Here is a 12,500-nt window from a genome sequence, read left to right as displayed (position 1 = left end):
TGTCAGGGGAAGGAGGGAGGGGGAGGTACGGAGGGAGGGGGAGGTACGGAGGGAGGGAGAGGTACGGAGGGGGGGGGGGGGGGTACGGAGGGAGAGGTACGGAGGGAGGGGGAGGTCCGGAGGGAGGGAGAGGTACGGAGGGAGGGAGAGGTACGGAGGGAGGGTGAGGTACGGAGGGAGGGGGAGGTACGGAGGGAGGGAGAGGTACGGAGGGAGGGAGAGGTACGGAGGGAGGGGGAGGTAGGGAGGGAGAGGTACGGAGGGAGAGGTACGGAGGGAGGGGGCGGTACGGAGGGAGGGAGAGGTAGGGAGGGAGGGAGAGGTACGGAGGGAGGGGGAGGTAGGGAGGGAGAGGTACGGAGGGAGGGAGAGGTACGGAGGGAGGGGGAGGTACGGAGGGAGAGGTACGGAGGGAGGGGGAGGTCCGGAGAGAGGGAGAGGTACGGAGGGAGGGGGAGGTACGGAGGGAGAGGTACGGAGGGAGGGAGAGGTACGGAGGGAGGGAGAGGTACGGAGGGAGGGGGAGGCACGGAGGGAGAGGTACGGAGGGAGGGGGAGGTCCGGAGGGAGGGAGAGGTACGGAGGGAGGGGGAGGTACGGAGGGAGAGGTACGGAGGGAGGGGGAGGTCCGGAGGGAGGGAGAGGTACGGAGGGAGGGAGAGGTACGGAGGGAGGGGGAGGTACGGAGGGAGGGGGACGGAGGGAGGGAGAGGTACGGAGGGAGGGGGAGGTACGGAGGGAGGGAGAGGTACGGAGGGAGGGGGAGGTCCGGAGGGAGGGAGAGGTACGGAGGGAGGGGGAGGTACGGAGGGAGGGGGAGGTACGGAGGGAGGGGGAGGTACGGAGGGAGAGGTACGGAGGGAGGGAGAGGTAGGGAGGGAGAGGTACGGAGGGAGGGAGAGGTATGGAGGGAGGGGGAGGTAGGGAGGGAGAGGTACGGAGGGAGGGAGGGAGGGAGGGAGGGAGAGGGACGGAGGGAGGGGGAGGTACGGAGGGAGGGAGAGGTATGGAGGGAGGGAGAGGTATGGAGGGAGGGAGAGGTAGGGAGGGAGAGGTACGGAGGGAGGGAGAGGTACGGAGGGAGGGAGAGGTACGGAGGGAGGGGGAGGTACGGAGGGAGGGGGAGGTACGGAGGGAGGGAGAGGTACGGAGGGAGGGGGAGGTGGGGAGGGAGAGGTACGGAGGTAGGGAGGGAGGGAGAGGTACGGAGGGAGGGGGAGGTACGGAGGGAGGGAGAGGTACGGAGGGAGGGAGAGGTAGGGAGGGAGAGGTACGGAGGGAGGGAGAGGTACGGAGGGAGGGAGAGGTACGGAGGGAGGGGGAGGTACGGAGGGAGGGAGAGGTACGGAGGGAGGGGGTACGGAGGGGGGGGAGGTATGGAGGGAGGGAGAGGTACGGAGGGAGGGAGAGGTACGGAGGGAGGGAGACAAATTGAGATGTGATTAGAGTTCCTGCTGTGGTAATTCATAAGAATTAGACACATGATAACTGCTATGCCATTACAATTAATGTGTCTTTTTATTCAATGTCCATCCTATGAAAACATGGCCGGTTTCCCAGACACATAATTATTCCTACTCCTGGACTAGCAAAGGATGCTCAGTCCAGCAATAGGCTTACTCTGTGTCTGGGACCCCGGAGGGTATCGTCAGTACTGCCTTATTGCACTGTTAGCTAGCTGTTGTCCTTGAGTTCATTATTTGTTTTATGGCCGTTCAGGTTGACATAAACAGTCCATAGAGATGTGCTGGCAGACAGACAGACAGGCAGACAGACCTGAACCACACAACTTCACAATGGCCCACTATTTGAAACCAAGACCCTCCAACTAAGCACACATCAACTGGGATCTAAGCCAGACACATGGGCCTTGGTTGCCCCCACAACCAATAGTGGACTAAAATAGAAACAACCAATAGTGGACTGAAACAGAAACAACCAATAGTTGACTGAAACAGAAACACCCAATAGTGGACTAAAACAGAAACACCCAATAGTGGACTAAAACAGAAACAACCAATAGTGGACTAAAACAGAAACAACCAATAGTGGACTAAAACAGAAACAACCAATAGTGGACTAAAACAGAAACACCCAATATTAAATAGGAAGGGAACCACTCAACTTAACCCGACCGACAGTATTAGAGTTCCACCCAGACGGCTTCCCAAATGGCACTCTATTCACTATATAGTGCCCTACTTTTCACTAGTGCCCTATGGGTAGTGCACTATAAAGATAATAGCAATAGTGTGCCATTTGGCACCGCAGACTCTATCAATGTTTCCCAGGGTCTCAGAGGAAGACCAGAGGGAAGTAATAGTCCACTATTCACCTTCCTGCTACAGAGTCCATCAATGGAACCAACAACCGTCCACCTGTTCATTCATGGAAACGTTGTTACTTAACGTTTCCCTCTCGTGTCGATAGGCCCGTGATAAACAACACTGTGTTTCTCACAAGGGAGGCTTCCTGTTTGTAAACTCCTAGTGACGGCCCTAGAGGGGATAGAGGCTAGACTGTGAGGCCCTCAGGCAGACCTGGGTTCAAACAGTAGTCGAAATATTTTAAAATACTTTGAGCGTTTGCTTTAGGCTGCCTCGGAATGCCGTAATGGGCGGGGTTTGTACTTTTGAGACATTTCAATTGGTTCCATTGCAACAGACAAGCTCAATCGAGTCCAGATAAAGTATGTGAAATTATTTCGAATAGTGTTTGAACCCATGTCTCCCCTCAGGACTGGCCTCTGCATGTCAGGCCTTTCTCTTTCCTGTCTGAAATGATATCTCCCCCTGTTTCATTTATACAATGTTGATGAAAGGGGGAAGAAGGAGGGGGGAGGAGGTGATGGCAGTGTTTCCGGTCTTCAAACAAAGTGGACTGTGGGAATGTTTTGGCTGACGACCTGTGTTCCACCCTGTCACGGGTTATAAAACCAAACCGACGAACAAACAAAACCAGACACAACACACAAATGGCATATAGGTTACCATCACAACGGTAACAGTAGAGTCCACGTCAGACTGTTGTGCATCTTCTCTCCTCAGAACACACAGAGAGACAACTGTACAAACAAAGACAACTCGGTTCAGTTTCTATGGCGAGCCCTTAGACACTCTGAACAAAACATCCTGTTACTGAAACAAATAAATTATACATTTTATTTATATTTTCTCTCTTTTACATTTATTCTGTCTGTCAGTCTGTCGACTTTCCCTCCCTCCCTCCTTCCCTCCCTCTCCCCTCATCATTATCAGAGTGGTCTGTGTTCAGGTCTTCCACCTGGTTTCTATTAGAGTTAGTGATCCCTGTCTGGGGCGCAGGTGGTTCAGCATCACAGGAGCATTAGACCAGACAGCCTGCCTCACTGTTTAGCCAGATGCACTCCAAACCCTCCTCAACGTCAACACAGTGGAACAAACTCAGAGATTTTGAAAATAACTTTACATTAAAATTGCTTCAATGTGGGCCCAGAGAGAGAGAGAGAGAGAGGGAGTGAGAGAGAGAGGGAGCGAGAGAGAGACAGAAACAGAGAGAGTGAGATATCGAAACAGGGAGAGAGATAGATGCATGCAGAGCAGAATTAGGCCGATACCCACTAATTATCAAAAATAAAATGTTTATTGTTTATTTCACTTTATATATTATCTACCTCACTTGCTTTGGCAATGTTAACACATGTTTCCCATGCCAATAAAGCCCTTGAATTGAATTGAATTGAATTGAGAGAGAGACAGAGACAGAGAGAGAGACAGAGACAGAGAGAGAGAGACAGAGAGAGAGACAGAGACAGAGACAGAGACAGAGAGAGTGAGATATCGAGACAGGGAGAGAGATAGAGACAGAGAGAGAGAGAGAGAGAGAGAGAGAGAGAGAGAGAGAGAGACAGAGACAGAGACAGAGACAGAGAGAGTGAGATATCGAGACAGGGAGAGAGATAGAGACAGAGACAGAGATAGAGACAGAGATAGAGACAGAGACAGAGACAGAGATAGAGAGATAGGCAGAGAGAGAGAGAGAGACAGAGAGAGAGACAGAGACAGAGACAGAGAGAGAGATAGAGCAAGTGAAAAAAAATGAAACTACTAGGCATCATGTTGCACACAGCTTTATCATGGTCAGAACACATAGATAATATTGTTATTAAGATGGATAAGGGAATTACTGTTACAAGAAAATGTTCAGAGTACGAAACATCTAGCACACTGAATCAGGTGATTCAATCCCTGGTCCTATCACATATAGCACACTGAATCAGGTGATTCAATCCCTAGTCCTATCACATCTAGCACACTGAATCAGGTGATTCAATCCCTGGTCCTATCACATATAGCACACTGAATCAGGTGAATCAATCACTAGTCCTATCACATATAGCACTCTGAATCAGGTGAATCAATCCCTAGTCCTATCACATATAGCACTCTGAATCAGGTGAATCAGTCCCTGGTCCTATCACATCTAGCACACTGAATCAGGTGATTCAATCCCTGGTCCTATCACATATAGCACACTGAATCAGGTGAATCAATCACTAGTCCTATCACATCTAGCACACTGAATCAGGTGATTCAATCCCTGGTCCTATCACATATAGCACACTGAATCAGGTGAATCAATCCCTGGTCCTATCACATATAGCACACTGAATCAGGTGAATCAATCCCTAGTCCTATCACATCTAGCACACTGAATCAGGTGATTCAATCCCTAGTCCTATCACATATAGCACACTGAATCAGGTGATTCAATCCCTGGTCCTATCACATCTAGCACACTGAATAAAGTGATTCAATCCCTAGTCCTATCACATCTAGCACACTGAATCAGGTGAATCAATCCCTAGTCCTATCACATCTAGCACACTGAATCAGGTGATTCAATCCCTAGTCCTATCACATCTAGCACACTGAATCAGGTGATTCAATCCCTGGTCCTATCACATATAGCACACTGAATCAGGTGAATCAATCACTAGTCCTATCACATCTAGCACACTGAATCAGGTGATTCAATCCCTAGTCCTATCACATCTAGCACACTGAATCAGGTGATTCAATCCCTGGTCCTATCACATATAGCACACTGAATCAGGTGAATCAATCCCTGGTCCTATCACATATAGCACACTGAATCAGGTGAATCAATCCCTAGTCCTATCACATCTAGCACACTGAATCAGGTGATTCAATCCCTAGTCCTATCACATATAGCACACTGAATCAGGTGATTCAATCCCTGGTCCTATCACATCTAGCACACTGAATAAAGTGATTCAATCCCTAGTCCTATCACATCTAGCACACTGAATCAGGTGAATCAATCCCTAGTCCTATCACATCTAGCACACTGAATCAGGTGATTCAATCCCTAGTCCTATCACATCTAGCACACTGAATCAGGTGATTCAATCCCTAGTCCTATCACATCTAGCACACTGAATCAGGTGATTCAATCCCTAGTCCTATCACATCTAGCACACTGAATCAGGTGATTCAATCCCTAGTCCTATCACATCTAGCACACTGAATCAGGTGATTCAATCCCTAGTCCTATCACATCTAGCACACTGAATCAGGTGATTCAATCCCTAGTCCTATCACATCTAGCACACTGAATCAGGTGATTCAATCCCTAGTCCTATCACATCTAGCACACTGAATCAGGTGATTCAATCCCTAGTCCTATCACATCTAGCACACTGAATCAGGTGATTCAATCCCTAGTCCTATCACATCTAGCACACTGAATCAGGTGATTCAATCCCTAGTCCTATCACATCTAGCACACTGAATCAGGTGATTCAATCCCTAGTCCTATCACATCTAGCACACTGAATCAGGTGATTCAATCCCTAGTCCTATCACATCTAGCACACTGAATCAGGTGATTCAATCCCTGGTCCTATCACATCTAGCACACTGAATCAGGTGATTCAATCCCTAGTCCTATCACATCTAGCACACTGAATCAGGTGATTCAATCCCTGGTCCTATCACATCTAGCACACTGAATCAGGTGATTCAATCCCTAGTCCTATCACATCTAGCACACTGAATCAGGTGATTCAATCCCTAGTCCTATCACATCTAGCACACTGAATCAGGTGATTCAATCCCTAGTCCTATCACATCTAGCACACAGAATCAGGTGATTCAATCCCTGGTCCTATCACATCTAGCACACTGAATCAGGTGATTCAATCCCTAGTCCTATCACATCTAGCACACTGAATCAGGTGATTCAATCCCTAGTCCTATCACATCTAGCACACTGAATCAGGTGATTCAATCCCTAGTCCTATCACATCTAGCACACTGAATCAGGTGATTCAATCCCTAGTCCTATCACATCTAGCACACTGAATCAGGTGATTCAATCCCTAGTCCTATCACATCTAGCACACTGAATCAGGTGATTCAATCCCTAGTCCTATCACATCTAGCACACTGAATCAGGTGATTCAATCCCTGGTCCTATCACATCTAGCACACTGAATCAGGTGATTCAATCCCTAGTCCTATCACATCTAGCACACTGAATCAGGTGATTCAATCCCTGGTCCTATCACATCTAGCACACTGAATCAGGTGATTCAATCCCTCAGGTGTCCTATCACATCTAGCACACTGAATCAGGTGATTCAATCCCTAGTCCTATCACATCTAGCACACTGAATCAGGTGATTCAATCCCTAGTCCTATCACATCTAGCACACTGAATCAGGTGATTCAATCCCTGGTCCTATCACATATAGCACACTGAATCAGGTGAATCAATCCCTAGTCCTATCACATCTAGCACACTGAATCAGGTGATTCAATCCCTAGTCCTATCACATCTAGCACACTGAATCAGGTGATTCAATCCCTAGTCCTATCACATCTAGCACACTGAATCAGGTGATTCAATCCCTAGTCCTATCACATCTAGCACACTGAATCAGGTGATTCAATCCCTAGTCCTATCACATCTAGCACACTGAATCAGGTAATTCAATCCCTGGTCCTATCACATCTAGCACACTGAATCAGGTGATTCAATCCCTAGTCCTATCACATAGCACACTAGATTCAATCCCTAGTCCTATCACATCTAGCACACTGAATCAGGTGATTCAATCCCTAGTCCTATCACATCTAGCACACTGAATCAGGTGATTCAATCCCTAGTCCTATCACATCTAGCACACTGAATCAGGTGATTCAATCCCTAGTCCTATCACATCTAGCACACTGAATCAGGTGATTCAATAGCACACTGAATCCTAGTCCTATCACATCTAGCACACTGAATCAGGTGATTCAATCCCTAGTCCTATCACATCTAGCACACTGAATCAGGTGATTCAATCCCTAGTCCTATCACATCTAGCACACTGAATCAGGTGATTCAATCCCTAGTCCTATCACATCTAGCACACTGAATCAGGTGATTCAATCCCTAGTCCTATCACATCTAGCACACTGAATCAGGTGATTCAATCCCTAGTCCTATCACATCTAGCACACTGAATCAGGTGATTCAATCCCTGGTCCTATCACATATAGCACACTGAATCAGGTGATTCAACCCCTAGTCCTATCACATCTAGCACACTGAATAAAGTGATTCAATCCCTAGTCCTATCACATCTAGCACACTGAATCAGGTGATTCAATCCCTAGTCCTATCACATCTAGCACACTGAATCAGGTGATTCAATCCCTAGTCCTATCACATCTAGCACACTGAATCAGGTGATTCAATCCCTGGTCCTATCACATCTAGCACACTGAATCAAATGATTCAATCCCTGGTCCTATCACATCTAGCACACTGAATCAGGTGATTCAATCCCTAGTCCTATCACATCTAGCACACTGAATCAGGTGATTCAATCCCTGGTCCTATCACATCTAGCACACTGAATCAGGTGATTCAATCCCTGGTCCTATCACACTTAGAGTAATGTCTGGTTATATGGTCAATCCCTGGTCCTATCACACTAAGAGTACTGTCTGGTTCTATGGTCAATCCCTGGTCCTATCACACTTAGAGTACTGTCCCTGGTCCCATCACACTTAGAGTACTGCCCGTGTATAGGGTCAATCCCTGGTCCTATCACACTTAGAGTACTGTCCAGTTATATGGTCAATCCCTGGTCCTATCACACTTAGAGTACTGTCTGGTTATATGGTCAATCCCTGGTCCAATCCCTGGTCCAATTAGTACATATTAGCAACACGCATAACCACTAAACCAGACAGGCAAATTCAGGGCAGCGAAGACTGACCCAAGCCAAGGACAAATCAACTTAAATCTACAGTTTTATATAGAGCCATAGCTGAATGGAACTCTTTACCAATCCATATTTCTAGCTGAATGGAACTCTTTACCAATCCATATTTCTAGCTGAATGGAACTCTTTACCAATCCATATTTCTAGCTGAATGGAACTCTTTACCAATCCATATTTCTAGCTGAATGGAACTCTTTACCAATCCATATTTCTAGCTGAATGGAACTCTTTACCAATCCATATTTATCAGCTGAATGGAACTCTTTACCAATCCATATTTATCAGCTGAATGGAACTCTTTACCAATCCATATTTATCAGCTGAATGGAACTCTTTACCAATCCATATTTATCAGCTGAATGGAACTCTTTACCAATCCATATTTATCAGCTGAATGGAACTCTTTACCAATCCATATTTATCAGCTGAATGGAACTCTTTACCAATCCATATTTATCAGCTGAATGGAACTCTTTACCAATCCATATTTCTAGCTGAATGGAACTCTTTACCAATCCATATTTCTAGCTGAATGGAACTCTTTACCAATCCATATTTCTAGCTGAATGGAACTCTTTACCAATCCATATTTCTAGCTGAATGTAACTCTTTACCAATCCATATTTCTAGCTGAATGGAACTCTTTACCAATCCATATTTCTAGCTGAATGGAACTCTTTACCAATCCATATTTCTAGCTGAATGGAACTCTTTACCAATCCATATTTCTAGCTGAATGGAACTCTTTACCAATCCATATTTCTAGCTGAATGGAACTCTTTACCAATCCATATTTCTAGCTGAATGGAACCCTTTACCAATCCATATTTATCAGCTGAATGGAACTCTTTACCAATCCATATTTCTAGCTGAATGGAACTCTTTACCAATCCATATTTCTAGCTGAATGGAACTCTTTACCAATCCATATTTCTAGCTGAATGGAACTCTTTACCAATCCATATTTCTAGCTGAATGGAACTCTTTACCAATCCATATTTCTAGCTGAATGTAACTCTTTACCAATCCATATTTATCAGCTGAATGGAACTCTTTACCAATCCATATTTATCAGCTGAATGGAACTCTTTACCAATCCATATTTATCAGCTGAATGGAACTCTTTACCAATCCATATTTATCAGCTGAATGGAACTCTTTACCAATCCATATTTATCAGCTGAATGGAACTCTTTACCAATCCATATTTATCAGCTGAATGGAACTCTTTACCAATCCATATTTATCAGCTGAATGGAACTCTTTACCAATCCATATTTCTAGCTGAATGGAACTCTTTACCAATCCATATTTCTAGCTGAATGGAACTCTTTACCAATCCATATTTCTAGCTGAATGGAACTCTTTACCAATCCATATTTCTAGCTGAATGTAACTCTTTACCAATCCATATTTCTAGCTGAATGGAACTCTTTACCAATCCATATTTCTAGCTGAATGGAACTCTTTACCAATCCATATTTCTAGCTGAATGGAACTCTTTACCAATCCATATTTCTAGCTGAATGGAACTCTTTACCAATCCATATTTCTAGCTGAATGGAACTCTTTATCAATCCATATTTCTAGCTGAATGGAACTCTTTACCAATCCATATTTATCAGCTGAATGGAACTCTTTACCGATCCATATTTATCAGCTGAATGGAACTCTTTACCAATCCATATTTCTAGCTGAATGGAACTCTTTACCAATCCATATTTCTAGCTGAATGGAACTCTTTACCAATCCATATTTCTAGCTGAATGGAACTCTTTACCAATCCATATTTCTAGCTGAATGGAACTCTTTACCAATCCATATTTATCAGCTGAATGGAACTCTTTACCAATCCATATTTCTAGCTGAATGGAACTCTTTACCAATCCATATTTATCAGCTGAATGGAACTCTTTACCAATCCATATTTCTAGCTGAATGGAACTCTTTACCAATCCATATTTCTAGCTGAATGGAACTCTTTACCAATCCATATTTCTAGCTGAATGGAACTCTTTACCAATCCATATTTATCAGCTGAATGGAACTCTTTACCAATCCATATTTCTAGCTGAATGGAACTCTTTACCAATCCATATTTATCAGCTGAATGGAACTCTTTACCAATCCATATTTCTAGCTGAATGGAACTCTTTACCAATCCATATTTCTAGCTGAATGGAACTCTTTACCAATCCATATTTCTAGCTGAATGGAACTCTTTACCAATCCATATTTCTAGCTGAATGGAACTCTTTACCAATCCATATTTCTAGCTGAATGGAACTCTTTACCAATCCATATTTCTAGCTGAATGTAACTCTTTACCAATCCATATTTCTAGCTGAATGGAACTCTTTACCAATCCATATTTCTAGCTGAATGGAACTCTTTACCAATCCATATTTCTAGCTGAATGGAACTCTTTACCAATCCATATTTATCAGCTGAATGGAACTCTTTACCAATCCATATTTATCAGCTGAATGGAACTCTTTACCAATCCATATTTCTAGCTGAATGGAACTCTTTACCAATCCATATTTCTAGCTGAATGGAACTCTTTACCAATCCATATTTCTAGCTGAATGGAACTCTTTACCAATCCATATTTCTAGCTGAATGGAACTCTTTACCAATCCATATTTATCAGCTGAATGGAACTCTTTACCAATCCATATTTATCAGGCAACAAGTACATCCACCTTCAAGAAAAAAATTCAAGAACATCTAATGTGATAGTATTTATTTTTTTTTATTTTTTTTTTTTTATTTCACCTTTATTTAACCATATGACTGGTCAGGAAGTAAGGCATAGCAGTGTGAACAGACAACACAGAGTTACACATGGAGAACATCTAATGTGATAGACCATATGACTGGACAGGAAGTAGAAAGAACATCTAATGTGATAGACCATATGACTGGACAGGAAGTAGAAAGAACATCTAATGTGATAGACCATATGAATGGACAGGAAATAGAAAGAACATCTAATGTGATAGACCATATGACTGGACAGGAAGTAGAAAGAACATCTAATGTGATAGACCATATGACTGGACAGGAAGTAGAAAGAACATCTAATGTGATAGACCATATGACTGGACAGGAAATAGAAAGAACATCTAATGTGATAGACCATATGACTGGACAGGAGGTAGAAAGAACATCTAATGTGATAGACCATATGACTGGACAGGAAGTAGAAAGAACATCTAATGTGATAGACCATATGACTGGACAGGAAGTAGAAAGAACATCTAATGTGATAGACCATATGACTGGACAGGAAGTAGAAAGAACATCTAATGTGATAGACCATATGACTGGACAGGAAGTAGAAAGAACATCTAATGTGATAGACCATATGACTGGACAGGAGGTAGAAAGAACATCTAATGTGGTAGACCATATGACTGGACAGGAAATAGAAAGAACATCTAATGTGATAGACCATATGACTGGACAGGAGGTAGAAAGAACATCTAATGTGATAGACCATATGACTGGACAGGAAGTAGAAAGAACATCTAATGTGATAGACCATATGACTGGACAGGAGGTAGATAGAACATCTAATGTGGTAGACCATATGACTGGACAGGAGGTAGAAAGAACATCTAATGTGATAGACCATATGACTGGACAGGAAATAGAAAGAACATCTAATGTGATAGACCATATGACTGGACAGGAAGTAGAAAGAACATCTAATGTGATAGACCATATGACTGGACAGGAGGTAGAAAGAACATCTAATGTGATAGACCATATGACTGGACAGGAAGTAGAAAGAACATCTAATGTGGTAGACCATATGACTGGACAGGAAGTAGAAAGAACATCTAATGTGATAGACCATATGACTGGACAGGAAGTAGAAATAACATCTAATGTGATAGACCATATGACTGGACAGGAAGTAGAAAGAACATCTAATGTGATAGACCATATGACTGGACAGGAAGTAGAAAGAACATCTAATGGGATAGACCATATGACTGGACAGGAGATAGAAAGAACATCTAATGTGATAGACCATATGACTGGACAGGAAGTAGAAAGAACATCTAATGTGGTAGACCATATGACTGGACAGGAAGTAGAAAGAACATCTAATGTGGTAGACCATATGACTGGACAGGAAGTAGAAAGAACATCTAATGTGATAGACCATATGACTGGACAGGAAGTAGAAAGAACATCTAATGTGATA

General features: G+C 43.8%; 1 protein-coding gene across 1 annotated transcript in view; it reads right to left on the bottom strand.

The window, feature by feature from the left end:
- The window catches only part of LOC139392975 (leucine-rich repeat-containing G-protein coupled receptor 5-like), a 96,820-nt gene that overhangs the window by 32,573 nt on the left and 51,747 nt on the right, over positions 1-12,500 (bottom strand). The gene's annotated exons all lie outside the window — the stretch shown is intronic.

Source organism: Oncorhynchus clarkii, chromosome 33, assembly GCF_045791955.1.
Source record: "Oncorhynchus clarkii lewisi isolate Uvic-CL-2024 chromosome 33, UVic_Ocla_1.0, whole genome shotgun sequence".
Classification (NCBI taxonomy): Eukaryota; Metazoa; Chordata; class Actinopteri; order Salmoniformes; family Salmonidae; genus Oncorhynchus; species Oncorhynchus clarkii.
Note: the sequence above shows the minus strand (reverse complement) of the source record. Positions and strands in the feature narration are given on the sequence as shown.